Below are 16,252 nucleotides of genomic sequence, written 5' to 3' on the forward strand. Positions count from 1 at the left end.
TGTTGGAGTTGGGTGCGTGCATAGTGGATTGTGATGGGTTGGTTGCTTGTGTCCAGATTGTGTGGAGGGGGAGGCTATTGTATGTATACAGGGGTGGGTGAATGAATGCATTGGGGGTGTGGGTTGGTGTAGGTGGAGATTGGTGGGCAGGGGAATTAGTATACACTGATAGTACATATGAAGCCATGGTCCAGGGAGTAAAACCGATTGCCGTTTGGAGTCAGGAAGGAATTTTTACCCTCAGTGCACATTATCCCAAGTGCTGCAGGTTTTTTGCCTTCTTCTGGATCATTCGCTGTTAGGAATGCCTAACCACCAATTGGGTTGATATCAATAAATCCTGTGTCACTCACAGTTTTCTCAGAAAACATGTCTTTGTGTTTTTATTGAATCCCTATGGTGCATATTGAGGGAAGGTTTTCTGACCCTCATTCTGCTAAAGGTGAATGAGCAATTGTGTTAGGGGGTGATAGATACCACTGAACTCTAAAATTTAATAACAACTACACTATTGCTTTACTCAATAGGCCATTAGGCAACAGCATTTCCAGAACTGCACCCCTTTCTTAATATTGGCAAGCTAACCACTTCCCATCAGCTCACTGACACTATACCAGTTATTTATTATTTGGATGTGCTTGATATAAGGGAATGCCACAACCTTTTGGGGTGGGTCCTACTAATGCAGTGGTGGAGTATGCTATTCCTTCTCAACCCTACAGTTAAATGCTCCATTGTTTGCAAGGCCATATGGGGGAGGTAATAAGGAAGGTTGGGACGAGCTAGCTGGAGAATAGAAGAAGAAACACAGAAGCTACAGAGGCTATACACAGAGTTGGGAATAAAAGCTATGGGAAATCAACCAGAGATGTTTAACTAGAATTCAGCAGGATCAACCTCCTAAGTTTATACATACGTATGGCTCACTTACAGAATGGCTGCTGGTATTAAAGGAGAAAGCAGAGAAATGCAGAGAAGCGCAGTGGAGCTCCTGGTCGCTATCTTGTGGATCTTTGTGTAGTCTTCGAGTCTCCACATACACAGTTGGGCCAAGTCAGGAATCGGCTTCAACTACGCATGCGTAAATCGTCATTGAGACCCGAAGATTACACAAAGATCTGCAAAATCTGCAAAAATAACCGGGAGCTCCGCTGCCTTTCTCTGCATGTAAGGGTGAGAATTTTTTAAAGGTTTTTTTTCCACTAAAGTGGGGAGGGAGAGGGGGCAATGCCTGGAAGCTTAGGGGGGCTTATTGAAGGGGGTTTAGTTCTCCTTTAAATCCAATATCCAACATGTAGCCCTTTATAGAACTTCAGGGGTAGGCTGACAGAAGTGCTGAAAGTTGAAGTTTAACAACAGCTGAAGGTTCCTAGGCGATATGTACAAAGTACAAAAAAAAACATTAATCATGCTGGGGTTATAGTGTCTCTCCTGGAGCTTTCAATGGTGTATCTACTGGGGTGGCACTGGAGGTGGCAATTTTCTTCAAAGACTGGAAGTGGCGGGGTTGTGATGATGAACTGCTTACTTCTGATTTCAAGACCAAACCTTCCACTAACAGTGGGTTTACTCTAGAAAACAATTACAAATTACTGGAAAGAACAGATTCTGACAAATCCAAAATGGGTAAAAATATCCTTCTACTCCAAACTACTCCAAAATGTGTGAAATTTTTGAAAAATTACCTCAAAGCTTCCAGTCTACAGCATCATCTCCCACATATTATTAGGAAACCAGAGTAAACCCCCTAAATATGATCCCTGGGGTCCGCTAAACAGTTTGATGCCTGATATGCATAGGTTTACCTCAGCGTGTGGCATATAGGGGACCAAAAATGAAGACACCCTACATGAGCTTCTGTAATTCCAGATACAGCAAAATCAACACATTTACAACAATTAATGAGAGGCAAAGGAGCAGGGGAACTGAGCTGATCTGCTTCTCTCAGCCTTTAAAAATATGCAGGCTGTCCGTAGCCTTAGTAAAATGTGTAATGTATGTGTAAATGGATGTATGTGTGTAAATGTGCAAAGAAAATGCACTTACAGTTTCTGCATGCAGAAGGATCTATGGCAGCATTGGAGGGTCCCAGGAGCACAGAGCGTGTACAGCAGCAATTGAGTGGGTGGGCAATGGATGAGGGGTCTTGCTATGCGACGTTCCTGTAATGGATCCCATGTTAGGAGTCAGAACAGGACCGAGGTGCCTAGGGGGTCCATTTGACTTGCTGCATGGCGCTTAACGCTGCTAGTGCAGTGAGGAACCGCTATACTGCTCAGCTTGTAGGAACTATGTAATTGGTTTGAGCATTTTCCTGTCAAAATGTAGTACCTATGTGCTTGGCAGTTAAAGAGGCTATGGGCACACAGGCTGAAGGTTTCGGCTATTGTCAAGCTGAGAGAAGCAGATCTGCTCAGTGCCGGTGCTCCATTGATATTAATCTGACCAGCCTGCGTGCGCACACACACTTAAAGATACTGGGCCCCACACCAAACTATGTTAGGATCCCTAACCTTTGCCTCTCTTTTAACAATCTTGGGTTGATCAAAGTCCATCAAAAACAAACCCTCCAAATGAATCCCAGTGCACATATCTGCACAAATATTTATAATGACCAATCTAATATTCTCACATATATAACTATATATACTGTACCAGTACCTATAGCAACTTACTGTGCTTGTTTAAGAAATCATCCAAGCCACTATTAATCTCAAAGGAGAGAGACTGCCAAGACCCAAACACTGGTTTTACAAGCTTAATCCTCCCTCTGACTCGGGTTTGTAAGAGAGAAAGATTGCCCAGATCATCACCCAACTGGTAACTTTGCTGGAGCAGAGAGGAGCAAATTGCCCTTTTCGGAATAGTAAAGGAGTATAGAGTAGTGATGTGTGGGCCGGCCCAAAACCCGCAGGACCCGCAGGTTCAAGTTTGCTTGAAACCCGCAGGATCCTGCACAAATCTTCACGTCACGGCGGGTCCAGGTTGAGCTCTTCTCCTACTCTCCCCACAACCTAGCACTGCCAGCTTCCGGTGCCTACGTTTATAGACTCTCGCCCTGTCCCTGGTGCAAAAAAGGTTAAGGACTACAGTTGCAATCCCTGACATAATTTTGCCTTACTACACACACTATATCAAAGATACAGCCAAAGATACATCCACTACCACAAGACACATATTGTCTTACTATACACATTATTTCAAAATGATAGCTTCTATTTCTGTGAATATATTGCCAAACTATACTCGCTAACCCAGTTATAACCCCCATTCTTGAGACCATCTTGGCTTAGTATACATATTTCCGAGAGTTACAGTCCCCACTTCAGTGACCCTCTTAACTTACTATACACACTATCTCACAGTTACAAACACTTTCCTTGACAACATATTGCCCTACTGGACATCCTTTCCCACAGTTACAGCCCCAATACCTGATACCATCTTGCATTACTATACACACTGTTCCATAGTTACAATCACTATCCTAAAGACCATCTTGCCTTACACTCCACATGATCCCACTGTTACAATCCCTATTCCTGAAACCATCTCCTCTTCTACACATACATTCCCACAGTTACAGTCCCTAATCCTTGCCTTACTATACATACTATCCGACATTTATAGTCCAAACCCTGAGACCATATTGCCTACTATATAGCAGTAGAACAATGGTCGTTGTAGACTCACCCAGCATAAGAGGAGGTCCAGGTGCACCTCCCTGAACCTTCAGCTAGAGGAGTGGATCCAAACCGCAATACAAACAGGCAGGCACTCAATGGAACTGTCCTCCACACAGACATGTAAACAGATTATCAGTTTATTTGGTATTCATGGCATAGCCATATGCATTTTGTTTCATCGCAGACACTTAACAATAGGCCTATGATTGTGGAGGAGTGTTCCATTGAGTGCCTGCCTGTTTGTATTATGGTTTACATCTTGCTAACTATACTCATAATCGCACAAACAAACACTATCCTACAGTCAGTCTCTTCCCCAAAGAACGTATTGCTTTACAATATACATTTTCCCACAACTGCCTATTCCTTGCCTTACCATAAAGACCGTCTTCCCTTACTTTTCTCACAATCCCTGAGATGCAGTCTCTAATCCTGAGACCATGTTTTCTTACTATACATATTATCCCACTGTTACAGCCCCTATTCCTGAACACATCTCACCTTACTATAAACACTATCCCAGAGGTTACAGTCCCTATTCATGAGGCCATCTTGCCTTACTAAACACACTGTCCCACAGTTACAGTCACTTCTCCTGAGACCATCTTGCCTTACTATACTCAATATCCCACCATTACAACATGTTTCATTACTATACACACTATCACCCAGTTACAATCACTTTCAGTGGCTCCACGTTGCCTTACTACACTCCCTAAATCAAAGTTACAGCCCCAATTCCTGACAACATCACTATACACATGCCTTACTCTGCCACTGTTACAATCCCTATGACTTAGACCATCTACCCTTCTATACATAGTTCCAAAGTCCATCACGTTCAACCCCTCCAAATGAAACCCAGCATCCATACACACACATAAACTATATATGCCATTATCTATGTTAATTGTAGATTTTTTTATCACTATAGCCGTGGATATTAGGCTTGTCCAATAAAGTATCCAAGTTTTAACTGAATCACCAATCACAATTGCCCCCAAGGAACATATAATACCACCAGGGCACATGGTGAAAAAATATACACTGCCCAATTCATACCTATTACACCGCAGGGCACATGGAGAAATGCAGTTCTAATTGTACAGAACCAACTTAATTAATGCAATCCACAGCCCATGGCAGTCTTTTAGAAAGTTGCAATTATATTTTGCCACTTCAGTTTATTAGACCACAGCCTCACACACTGTATAATCACCTCTCTTTGCATCCTCTTAAAAATGAGTCATTTCAAGTTCTGATGCAATCACCCCAAAAATAGGGCAAAACAGAAATTGGGGGCAAAAGATAGCCTGGTTACTCAAGTGTACTGGTCCTCAAGGTCCCCAGCTTGGCACATATTGAAGCAACTATGTGTTGCAACTGTATTGACACTGCACATATCGAGGCAGATTTCGGCACAAGAATAAAAGATCTCTAATTTCTTTAAAGTCTTTAAATGCACCAAACTTGCTCTCTGTCACCTACTTTTTCCCACAATAGAATCCTTGGAACTATAACAGACCAGTGGCATAACAACCACCCCAATACCTGTCACATGAGCTCATCATTGGCAACCCACTACCCTACCTCTCACCTGGCCTTACTGGTTGCCCCAGGCCCTCCTGACAGATACAAGGTCTGTGCCCCTATAGTTACATCACTGATTAAGACCATAAGAAATCTAGAGGTGAGAAGTGTTTTCACCAAGGTAATGGAATTCATCTAGAGAGGAGATACAAGACTGCTACTGTGCAATGGTTTTCATGATGTCTGGAGACTCTGAAGCAATGTCCTTTTCCAATTTTACACATCTGGAAAACTTTTAGGGACTCTATTTGTAGGGGTATAAGAAATGTATTGTTTTGATTTGATAATCCTAAAGTCAAATCATGGCCATGGCCGAATCCTTGTGCCTGGCCGAAGCGCACGGTTCTCTTTCTGCCTTTCTGCCCCTAATTTGCAGTTAGGCAGTTTAAAAAAATAACTAAAAGGTTGAACTTGATGAATATCTGTCTTTTTTCAACCTTACTTACTATGTTATATGCAAATAATATCGGCATAAATACAGACAGAGCAGGGTAAGACTAAATGGGTCTCTCATGTCCTGCTATAAGGTGAAACTAAGTGGGGCCCTGAACAGGTAACTTGTTCTCCTAACGAGCAGCCCTGGCCTGACACACAGGCTGTTAAATAGTTTAATATATGTTTATAATATGTCTAATTCCTTACATATAGGGGAGTCCTAAAGTGCTTTTGCTATTGGGCCCTGTAACTTCAGGTAATGCCACTGTGTGCTAGAGGACTGGTTTTTATAGGTGACTGCCCTGGAGCAAACGGCTCCCAACACAACAAAAGGAGGGTTAGCAAATACATCTTCCAAAGACACAGCCAGGAACGGTGCCTTTTCGCTCACACAATGGCAGTACATATTCAGGAAATCAAAAATGAGTAACTATGTCTTTTTACTACTAACCACTGAGTAGCAATACTTTCCCAAAGCTACTGGTTTTGACTGAATACTTAAAAATCCCCTCAAAGCTTCCACTAAGCCCCCCCCAAACCATAACTTTTTGGAAACTACACATTCAGACAAATCCAGAATGTTTAACCATGTTATTCTACGCCAAACTACTAAATCCCAAGGCTTTAACCAAAATAGACGGTTTTGATGAAATACCTGAAAATCGTATCAAAGCTTCCAAGTTCTAGCATCTTATCTCCCTTATCTCATTAGGTACCAAAAGAAAACATGATAATATGAACACCTGGATTTCACTGAACAGTTCCATGCCCAATATGTATTGGTTTATAGGGACCCCAAAATGAAGACACCCCCCATAAGTGATATTATTTATTTAATCCCAGACACTGTAAAAATCAACAAATTTAAAGCATATTATGAAGGTCAAACATAGGAAAAAAGTTTAATTCCAGAAAACCATATATTTCTCAAAACGACACAAAGCATTTGTAAATTTGGCGATTTTTGATAAATTTCAGAAAATCACCTCAAAGTTTCCATTTTGCACACATATCACATATCATTATTTACCAAGATAAAGTACCCTAAATACTGTATGAACTCTTGGGGCCCAATTAACAGTTTGATGCCCAATGTGCATAGGCAGATAGGGCCCCCAAAATTAAGACACCCAAATTCGATCTGTCATTTCAGCTACTGCAAAATCAACACATTTAAAGCATTGTATAAGGGGTAGAACTACAAAAAGTACATTCACCCCAGACAGCCATATATTTTTGGAAATTACACATTCTCCTGAATCCAATGGGTTTGATTTACTCCAAAGTACCAAGCAGAAAAGCTTTCCTAAATGTGGGGATCTCTGTTACATTTCTGAAAATCACCTCAAAGCTTCCATTTTGCAGCATCATATCACCCACTAATCATTAGATACCAAGATAAATCATGCTAAATATGAATGCCTTCAACAGTTTGAAACCCAATGTACATAGGTTTATCGAAGTACATGGCACGCGAAGACCCCAAAATCTACAGTACCTTGTGGATACTCGATTTCTGATAACCGATTAAAATATTGCGATTTGTCACATTTATCTCACCCAATTTCTTACATAAATCGGGAAACCATGCTAAATATGAATGCCAACTTATTTTTGGTTATATTTGTTAAATGTTTTATCTTTTTCTAAAAACAATAAAAAATTTACCTTCAAAAAAATATGAATTGCAAGGTTCTACTGAACAATTTGATGCCTAATATGCATAAATATACCAAAGCAGCTGACAGTTATAGTCCACGCAGAACATTGTGCCTTACACTAGACACTATCCTACAATTCCAATCATGTTCCTCGAAACTACCTTGCCTTACTATACTCCTCAAGACATTCAAAAGATTTGCAAAGTAGCTAACAGTAAATGATGATAACAACATCCTTTTAAGAGGTAGTTGAATACTTGTTCCATACTGTCTACAAAACACAGTGTTGGCCTTAGCACATGAAGGACAACAGGGCACAGTAAAAATAAAAAGACTTCTTATAGAAAAAGTATAGTTTCCTAACATAGATCAGCGAGCAGAAATGACGGTGCAAAGATGCATTGCATGTCAGGCAACAACGCCTGGTATACAAAAGGAACCATTACAGATGTCTGTTTTAGCAGCAGCCCCATGGTGTCATGTGGGAGTTGATTTTTATGGGCCATTCCATACCGGTGAATACTGGTTGGTTAACATTGATGATTACTCCAGATACCCAGTAGTAGAGATTGTTAGATCAACTTCCTCTGTTACAGTTTTACCGACTTTTGACAAAGGGTTCTCCTTGCTGGGCATCCCACAGACTGGAAAAACAGACAATGGCCCACCCTTCAATGGAGATCAAGAACTTCAAGAACTTTGCTTCATACCTAGGCTTTAAGCACCAGCGCATAACTCCACTGTGGCCCCAAGCAAATGGGAAGGTTGAAAGGTTCATGCACACGATGGTGACGTTTCTTAGAGCAACTACATCTGAATGGTGCCATGTAGGCAAAATCTGTTTTCTTTTCTCAGAGACTACAGGTCCACTCCACATTGCAAACAGACAGATCACCTGCAGAGCTACTGTTCAAACTCAGGATTAAAATCCCAGACATTGGTGACAGCAAAACTGAGACTCTGGATAGAGACCTGCTGTAAAAGGATCTTAGTGCTAAATCCAAAATGAAAGCATATTCTGACACCCATCAACATGCCAGACCTGGTTTGGCAGTGGGAGAAACAAAGAAGGCACAAACTGGATCCTCTGTATGATACACAACCATATAACGTTACAGATATCAAGGGCTCTAAGATGACTGCAGAAAATGATCAGCACAGTATCACTTGAAATGCTTCCTATTTCAAAAGGATTCCTGAACAGAATCGAGAACGATCTAACATTGAGGACGAGGATGCTGGTTTGCCTTTGCAAAGGCTATTTCAAGAGAATGCTGAAACAAGCAATGACTACCAGTGAGAACTGGTAGAAAACCTCCTGCATATCTGAAAGATTTTGAGACCTAAATATATGAGGCTACAACTTGAAAGTCACCATTATTATATGTTTGGCTACTGCTTTTTATATTATGTGCTTCTAATTTGATGTAGTATTTAGTAAGAGCCCTTCTAAGGTCATGTTTATTATGCCTTGTTTATGTTTATTGCTATGCAGCACTGCTGACGCTAGAGGGCACCCTCTACAGCAGTCCAGGGAGAATTCTAGAGTATCCTAGGATTCTATGGTTATGACACGTTTCATGTGGAGCCGGCTAGGCAGTTCGGCAGTCTCTTGAATAAAGACTACAACCAAAGCCTTCTGTCTGTGTGTGTGTGGGGGTCAAGATTTTACACCTATCACACAGTTAAAGACCATAATCCTGAAACCATTTTGTATTCCTATATACAGAATCCCATGGTCAGAGATACCTATTGTTTTTATCAGTTAAAAGAGTAATTCAGGCAGTGTCATTGAGGGGCTACTAAAGCAACTAAAATGCTGTCCTTCACCTTGAGTATGTAGCGCAGTTTTGGGCTCAAGTCCTATACAAAGATATATCTGAATTTATCTTTATAAAGATATAGCTGGAGAGAGTGCAGAGATGTGCAACTAAACCGGTAAACGTTTTTTGATCCTAAAACCACAACCTATGCCGTATTGGCTTCTCAAAGACAAAACCCATAACCTGAGTATCCCTTTGGCCACTGACCCACAAACAACCCTATTGATAAATATCAGGCTGGCTGCTCTGGACTGAATAACCCCAACTAAAGAAATAGGAGGTTAAGCGGGGGACAGACATATCCCGGGGGACACCTGAGCTGGTAAGGCCATGGTTAAGAACAGATGTGGAACAAAGTGTTAACAGCAATCTATAGTGTAATGGGGATAAGAGGCCAAATGAGCAGATTTCCATATTGTCCCTAGCAAAGTCCTACAGTATGTCCATGCACACTCACATTACCTCTTACTATTGCTTCAGTACTCACAATTGTGCATATCCTTCCTGCCATATTCCAGCTCTTCTCAGCCCTTCTCTCCTTCTTGGTGCCCCTTTCAGCATGTTTACGGCAGTGGTTTTGGTCAGGACGGCTTGCAATCCCCCACCTGCTCAACTGTTCCGATCATGTCGTAGAAGAAACCTATTTGCAGTGGCGTGATTATCAGGGTGTTGAGGTGCTACAGTACTGCTGCCCATCAGCAGCCAAATGCATCTGCAAAATAAAAAATTCAAGCGATCAAAGTCATAAAACCAATAGCAAATTAGGACTTAAACTATCAAGGTTGGGGTCTGACAGAAGCACAATATGATGTGGGGGGAGAGCAGTACAACCGATAGAACCAATACACGTATGGGATCTGTTAGCCGGAAACCCGTTATCTAGAAAACTCTGAATTACGGAAAGGCCATCTCTTATTATCCATTATAATCAAATAATCCAGATTTTTCAAAATGATTCCCTTTGTAATAATAAAACAGCACCACACACTTGATCCAAACTATAATTAATTCTTATTGGGGCAAAACCAGCCTAATAGGTTTATTTAATGTATAAATTGTTTTCTAGTGGACGTAGGGTTTGACAATCCAAATGACAGAAAGATCCTTTAACCAGGAAACCCGTTCCAGAGCATTCTGGATAACAGATCCCATACCTGTAATTTTGTTCTCAACTCCCTTTTCCCAAACTGCCTGAAACATTGTGTTGCATTTTCTTCTCAATGGGATGGCTTCCCATTTTTTAAGGTACGTGATTGAACACACACATTGTACAAAATCACAGCTGCTTATAGCTGTTTTTGCACCCTGCGTTTAATGTGTAGAATAATACATTTCGGAAGGTGAACGTGACGCTGGGAGCACAAAAGAGCAGATCTTGACTTGATATGCCCACCAAAGGAGGACGATATCAGTCAAATCTGATTGTTCGGCCATAGGGCTAAATGATCGTTGATCATTGTCTTATGGTATTTCTCTCTGCAGACTATGAGCAAGTGTATTCACTTGGTAAAGGGGAATATCTATTCCAAACATAGAGGAATAAAGACAAGCAAAGAGTATATTAAAGGATAGATTTAGGGAATATAGGAGAAAAATTATGGGTATGGAAAGATCATATGGACTGCCCAAACATTTATTTGATTATCATAGAGGGGATCCTTCAAGTTTGGAAGTCCTAGGCATTGAACAAATGAACTATACTGTAATTAAATCTAACATAATTAATGAACTATATAAAAAAGAGAATTACTGGATTTATACATTACAAACATTTGCCCCAAACAGTCTCAATGAACTGTCTGATTTTACAGTTAGTTTAGATAAATAATTCATTGAAAGGGTGGAGTTCACCAAAGTTTGAACTGAAATTATATATATATTGTGGTACGGTCACCACTAGGATACCTGGGAAAGTCCAGGACGGAGCTTATTTATGCCCCAGGTTCCTAAAAGAGTGGTTCCGGGACTGTTAATCCAGCCCGGGTTTTTTGTGTTATCCTGAGGCATCTCAGGTGAATAATTAAAAAGGCAGCTCAAGCCAGAGTGAGAGGGCTACCGTCTGAGAAAGAAAGACACAGGGAAGCTGTTTGTGTGAGCACAGAGAGATTTTGGAATCTCTACAAGGTTGGAACTTTGTTTGTACTACCTTTTCATTTGGTTTGAGGAGACAGGCAGTAGGCCTACTCCTGGTTAGTTAGGAGAACTGACCTGTATTAGTTAGAAGCCAATTAAGTGGCAAGGATTTTATTTTGAATTGTTTGTTTTGTTTATTCTGCTGCAAGTGATAATAAACTGCCAAAAAGAGACTATACTCTCACGAGTTGTGCTTGTGCCATGGGCTGTGTTGTCCCCAGGAAACTGATCCCAGCTACCTGAACCCTTACAATATATATAGTTAAGTAAATCATTTTAATTAAGTACTTTCATTATATATTGCTAAAAAGCACTTGCAATTTATAGCTACTCAGGATACCATAGTCTAAACAATCTTCTAAATCTTCAGCGCTGTCCAACTAGAGGCCTGCTGGTCCTTCTTTTGTGGCCCGCGAACATCAGGTAGGATGCCATAAATCTGACTTGTATTGTGCGCATCTCTAGATAAAGTTTTAAGGTGATTTAAAACGGCTCACTGCATGGCTCAAACTTTTCAGACACTCATAGCCAGAATTGAAAAGTTTCTTCTCTGCTGCTGGATTTAGCCAAGGGAGTGGAGTCTGAGCGTGACAGCCAGAAGAGGAATGTCAGAGGGTGAATCAGTCGTGCATGCTGAATAGGGGCAGCATGAGAAGGGTATGAGCATCTGTAAGAGACCCAAGCAAAGCACACAAAGAGATGGAGGTTAACAGAATTTAGCTACGAGGCTGAATAGTGCCGGAGGTCAGTTAAAAACCATTTCTGTGAAGATTGCAAGCTCTGACCAAAGACAGATCTGGACTTCATACTCGGTTTACTGAGAATTTTCTAACCACCTACCACCATAGGGAACATGTACAAGGCATGCTAACTGCCTTGGTTACTATACTGTTTGCCAAAACTGTGTGCGTAATGGCACCAACCAAATTTTAATTCTAAATGTATGTTTTGCAGATTGAAAAATGACCCCAAGACACTGCATCCACTATAAGTACAAAAAAAAATGATTATCTCATCTGCAACGTCTCCTCACGGAACTGGCTCCAGGATCCCCGTTTCAGCAAGTCCTGAAACTTTTGCATGAAGAAATCGAGCATCTGTAAACTCTTGATATAACCGGAACTTAAAAAGAAAACAAGAAAGCATAGTTCTTAATAAAGAATAATACTTATAAAACAACACAGATACATTCAGTGTTAGTAAAGCACTGAAAATTATAATACTGCCTGTACAACTACATACATTTTTATTCAAATGTATACAAATATGTATGGAACTCTTTCTAGTCCATATATGAGATCTGATTTTCAGCAAAGTCCTCCCCAAGCGGTTCCTCCTCGCTGCTGTTTAAAGGAACAGTAACACCAAAAAATTTAAGTGTTTTAAAGTAAAGAAAATATCATGTACTGTTGCCCTGCACTGGTAAAACTGATCTGTTTGCTTCAGAAACACTACTATAATTCATATAAAAAAGCTGCTGTGGAGCAATGGCGGAAATTGAAAAACGGCTATATGGCACAGGTTAACGAATGGATAACAGATAACACCATTAGACAGTTAGAGCTTATCTGCTATCTGCTGTGTAACTTGAGCTTTTTCTCCTTTGAATGGCTGCCCCCATTGCTACACAGCAGCTTATTTATATAAACAATAATAGTGTTTCTGAAGCAGTTATACCAGTGCAGGGCAACACTGCAATATATTTTCATTACTTTAAAACACTTTTATTTTTTGACGTTACTGTTCCTTTAACCTGGGATGCTCATTTGCTTCCTCCACACCGTCGCCGATAAACTACGCCTTTAACAGTAGCAAAAGATGTCTTTAGTGAGCTCAGACAACTCAATTCATGAGAATTCAATAAGAATTTACTTATTTTCATGAGGCTGTGCACAACAAAATGTCACTAGTATTGAATCCGTTTATACATTCTGTTTCAATCTAGGGGAAAGCTTTGTTTCCAGAGTGGCAGAGGGGTTAAAAGATAAGAGTCATCCAAAAAGAAACAACAAGGTGGGATACAGGACATGAGAAGGAGAGGGGTGAGGTGCAAATATGTATATTAGAATAGTATTGATATTTCTTTCTCTACAAATATATAGAGTGAGGCAGAGAGTTATTAGCAATAAAGAGATGAGTGTAGGGGTAACTCAGCAGAATCAGAAGGGAAAGGGTAACAGAGGACAGTGAATAGAGTGAGGCCATAGATAGGAGGGTGATTCAATGGAGCAGCAGGGCAAGTATCTGTAGGGGGTTAATGTGCTTTGTGGCAAATGCACTGGGAGAATGGTTGTAGACAAAACCCACAGGTAACCTGTACCTATAAGATTCAATAATGAATGTAGCTACACACAGGTTCATTATAGTCTCTATAACTCACACACAGGGTGTGTCAGATCTTCTTAAACACAGTTGACCTTACACACATTAACACTAACAATTACTTTTACACACAGACATAGATACACACACACACACAGGTCCACTGGCTTTCACACACCACTCACACACCTTTACCCTGGGAAAGAAGCTGCTTCATCGGAAGGAGTTGAGGAGCAGAAAGCTTCTCACAGAAGGAACTGTTAACTAAAAAAGGGAAAAAATAACAAATAAAAAAATGTTAAAACTGTTTGCATATACAGGTGTAAGCCACCAATAAAGAAAAGAAACCTTTAACTATGCAAGAACATATAGCTACTACATTCTTGGTAGTTAGAGCCTTTGCTTGCAAGCATGTAGCAGTTATGTGATTGGAAGGCAAAGTGTTAAAGGACAAGTTTTTCAACTCACCTCATGGCAGCAGCAGCACCCGTTTATACCCCCAGGGCACATGGCAGAATAAACACACTGTACTAACTAATTAAAATTAATACCTAATACTTCAGGGCCCATGGCAAAATAAGTGCAATTCCCTGACTATTACCTAATACATTACTTCCAGAAAATCTGCTGGAATACTCAGCCCAACTCATAGCCAATAACCCCAGGGCACAAAGTGGAATAAATACACTGCCCAATTCATACCTTATACCCCCAGGCATGTGACAGGATACAATGACCAAACAAGGGCAGACAGACAGACGGAGAAGCAGGACTGGTTAACAGTGACAGAACTGCCAATCAGTGGGCACAGCTGCCATTCAGTAGGGAGACCCAAAATAGAATAGACTTTATAAGAAGTGATATACAGAGAATAAAACTTAACTTCTCCTAATGGAAGAAATACATAGAAGCTCATACAGGAATATGGTGGGGTCCCACATCGCAATAGTCATGGTCAGCCATGTCCCTCACTTACTGCACAATAATACTCACACACACACACACACACCGTATGCTCCCAAAATCACATCCAAACAGAAACAAGTGGATTCAGTCCACACTGCCATTTTCTGACTCTTCTCTCTCCCAGCATCATGTGACCAGGGTGTGGGACACAGACTCTGGATGAGATGAAACAAAGTTGCAAGTGTGAGGCTGCAGCTGCCATGGAGATGGTATCAGGGCCGGACTGGGAGTAAAAAGCAGCCCCGGCAAAAAAAATCGAAGCAGCCCACACATAAATGCGTGCTCGTGTTTAACTTATACAAAAGCATATTTTAAATTATATATATTTATATATACATAGATATCCTTATCATTTACAGTAGAGGGTACAATATGTCTTATAATACGAGTGATACTCAGAGTTCCCTGAATAACTCAGCCTGCAGCCTTGTGCCTTTATATGGTCACAGAACAACCCCTCAGTGACTTCTAATATCCTTATCATTTACAGTAGGGGGTACATTATCCCTTATAATACATGAGTGATACTCAGAGTTCCCTGTATAACTCAGCCTGCAACCTTGTGCCTCAGTGACTTCTAATATCCTTAACATTTCTCACCTATTTGTTCAGGATCAATCATAACAAGGTTATAGACATAAAAACAGAGCTGTTATATTATCCATAAGACTGGTCTACACATGAGAGCAAATAGCATACTTCCCAAATATTACAGCTGCATAGCCTGGGGACCGCTGTGCTTATGGTCAGCTAAATACATTTTATTACTACCTTTACCAACATTCCATAGTTCTCTTGGTAACAGAAGAAATGTGGGTTATTATAATATAGAACGTGAATCCAGCAATGGGCTTGTGCTACACAGTTAAGCATATTCTAGCTAAAGGTTGCAACGGGGTGTGATAAGGCCTGCCAATAGTAGGGCCTGGTTCAGTTTGCATTTTTCTGCAAGGAAGGCATTTTTTTCCTTTCTGATCAAAATTGGAAAAATCTTTAAAGGAACAGTAACACCAAAAAATGTAAATGTTTTAAAGTAATGAAAATATCATGTACTGTTGCCCTGCACTGGTAAAACTGATCTTTTTGCTTCAGAAACACTACTATAGTTCATATAAACAAGCTCCTGTCTAGCAATAGTGGAAATTGAAAAACGGCTATATGGCACAGGTTAACTAATGGATAACAGATAACACCATTAGACAGACAGAGCTTATCTGCTATCTGCTGTGTAACTTGAGCTTTTTCTCCTTGGAATGGCTGAAACAGCAGCTTATTTAAATAAACAATAGTAGTTTTTCTTAAGCAAACACAGCAGTTTTACCAGTACAGAGCAACACTGTATTATATTTTCATTATTTTAAAACACTTTTATTTTTTGACATTACTGTTCCTTTAAACAGTTTTTTTTTGTTTTGTTTTTTTGCTTTCTTCAGGGCCTGTATCTTACTAATAATTTACTACTCAATATGATTTATTTGGCAATGTGCACAGCACTGGTGACCAAATACATTTAGCCATAAATATTTAGATATTATTTTGACTTTGGTTCCTGCACCGCTTACTCATTCCATTGTATTGGTCACTTAAGATACTCTTGCTCAGTTGTGATGCATGCAATTTAATATTTTTGGGTGAC

The sequence above is a fragment of the Xenopus laevis genome, chromosome 1S, assembly GCF_017654675.1.
Source record: "Xenopus laevis strain J_2021 chromosome 1S, Xenopus_laevis_v10.1, whole genome shotgun sequence".
In the NCBI taxonomy this organism is placed as follows: domain Eukaryota; kingdom Metazoa; phylum Chordata; class Amphibia; order Anura; family Pipidae; genus Xenopus; species Xenopus laevis.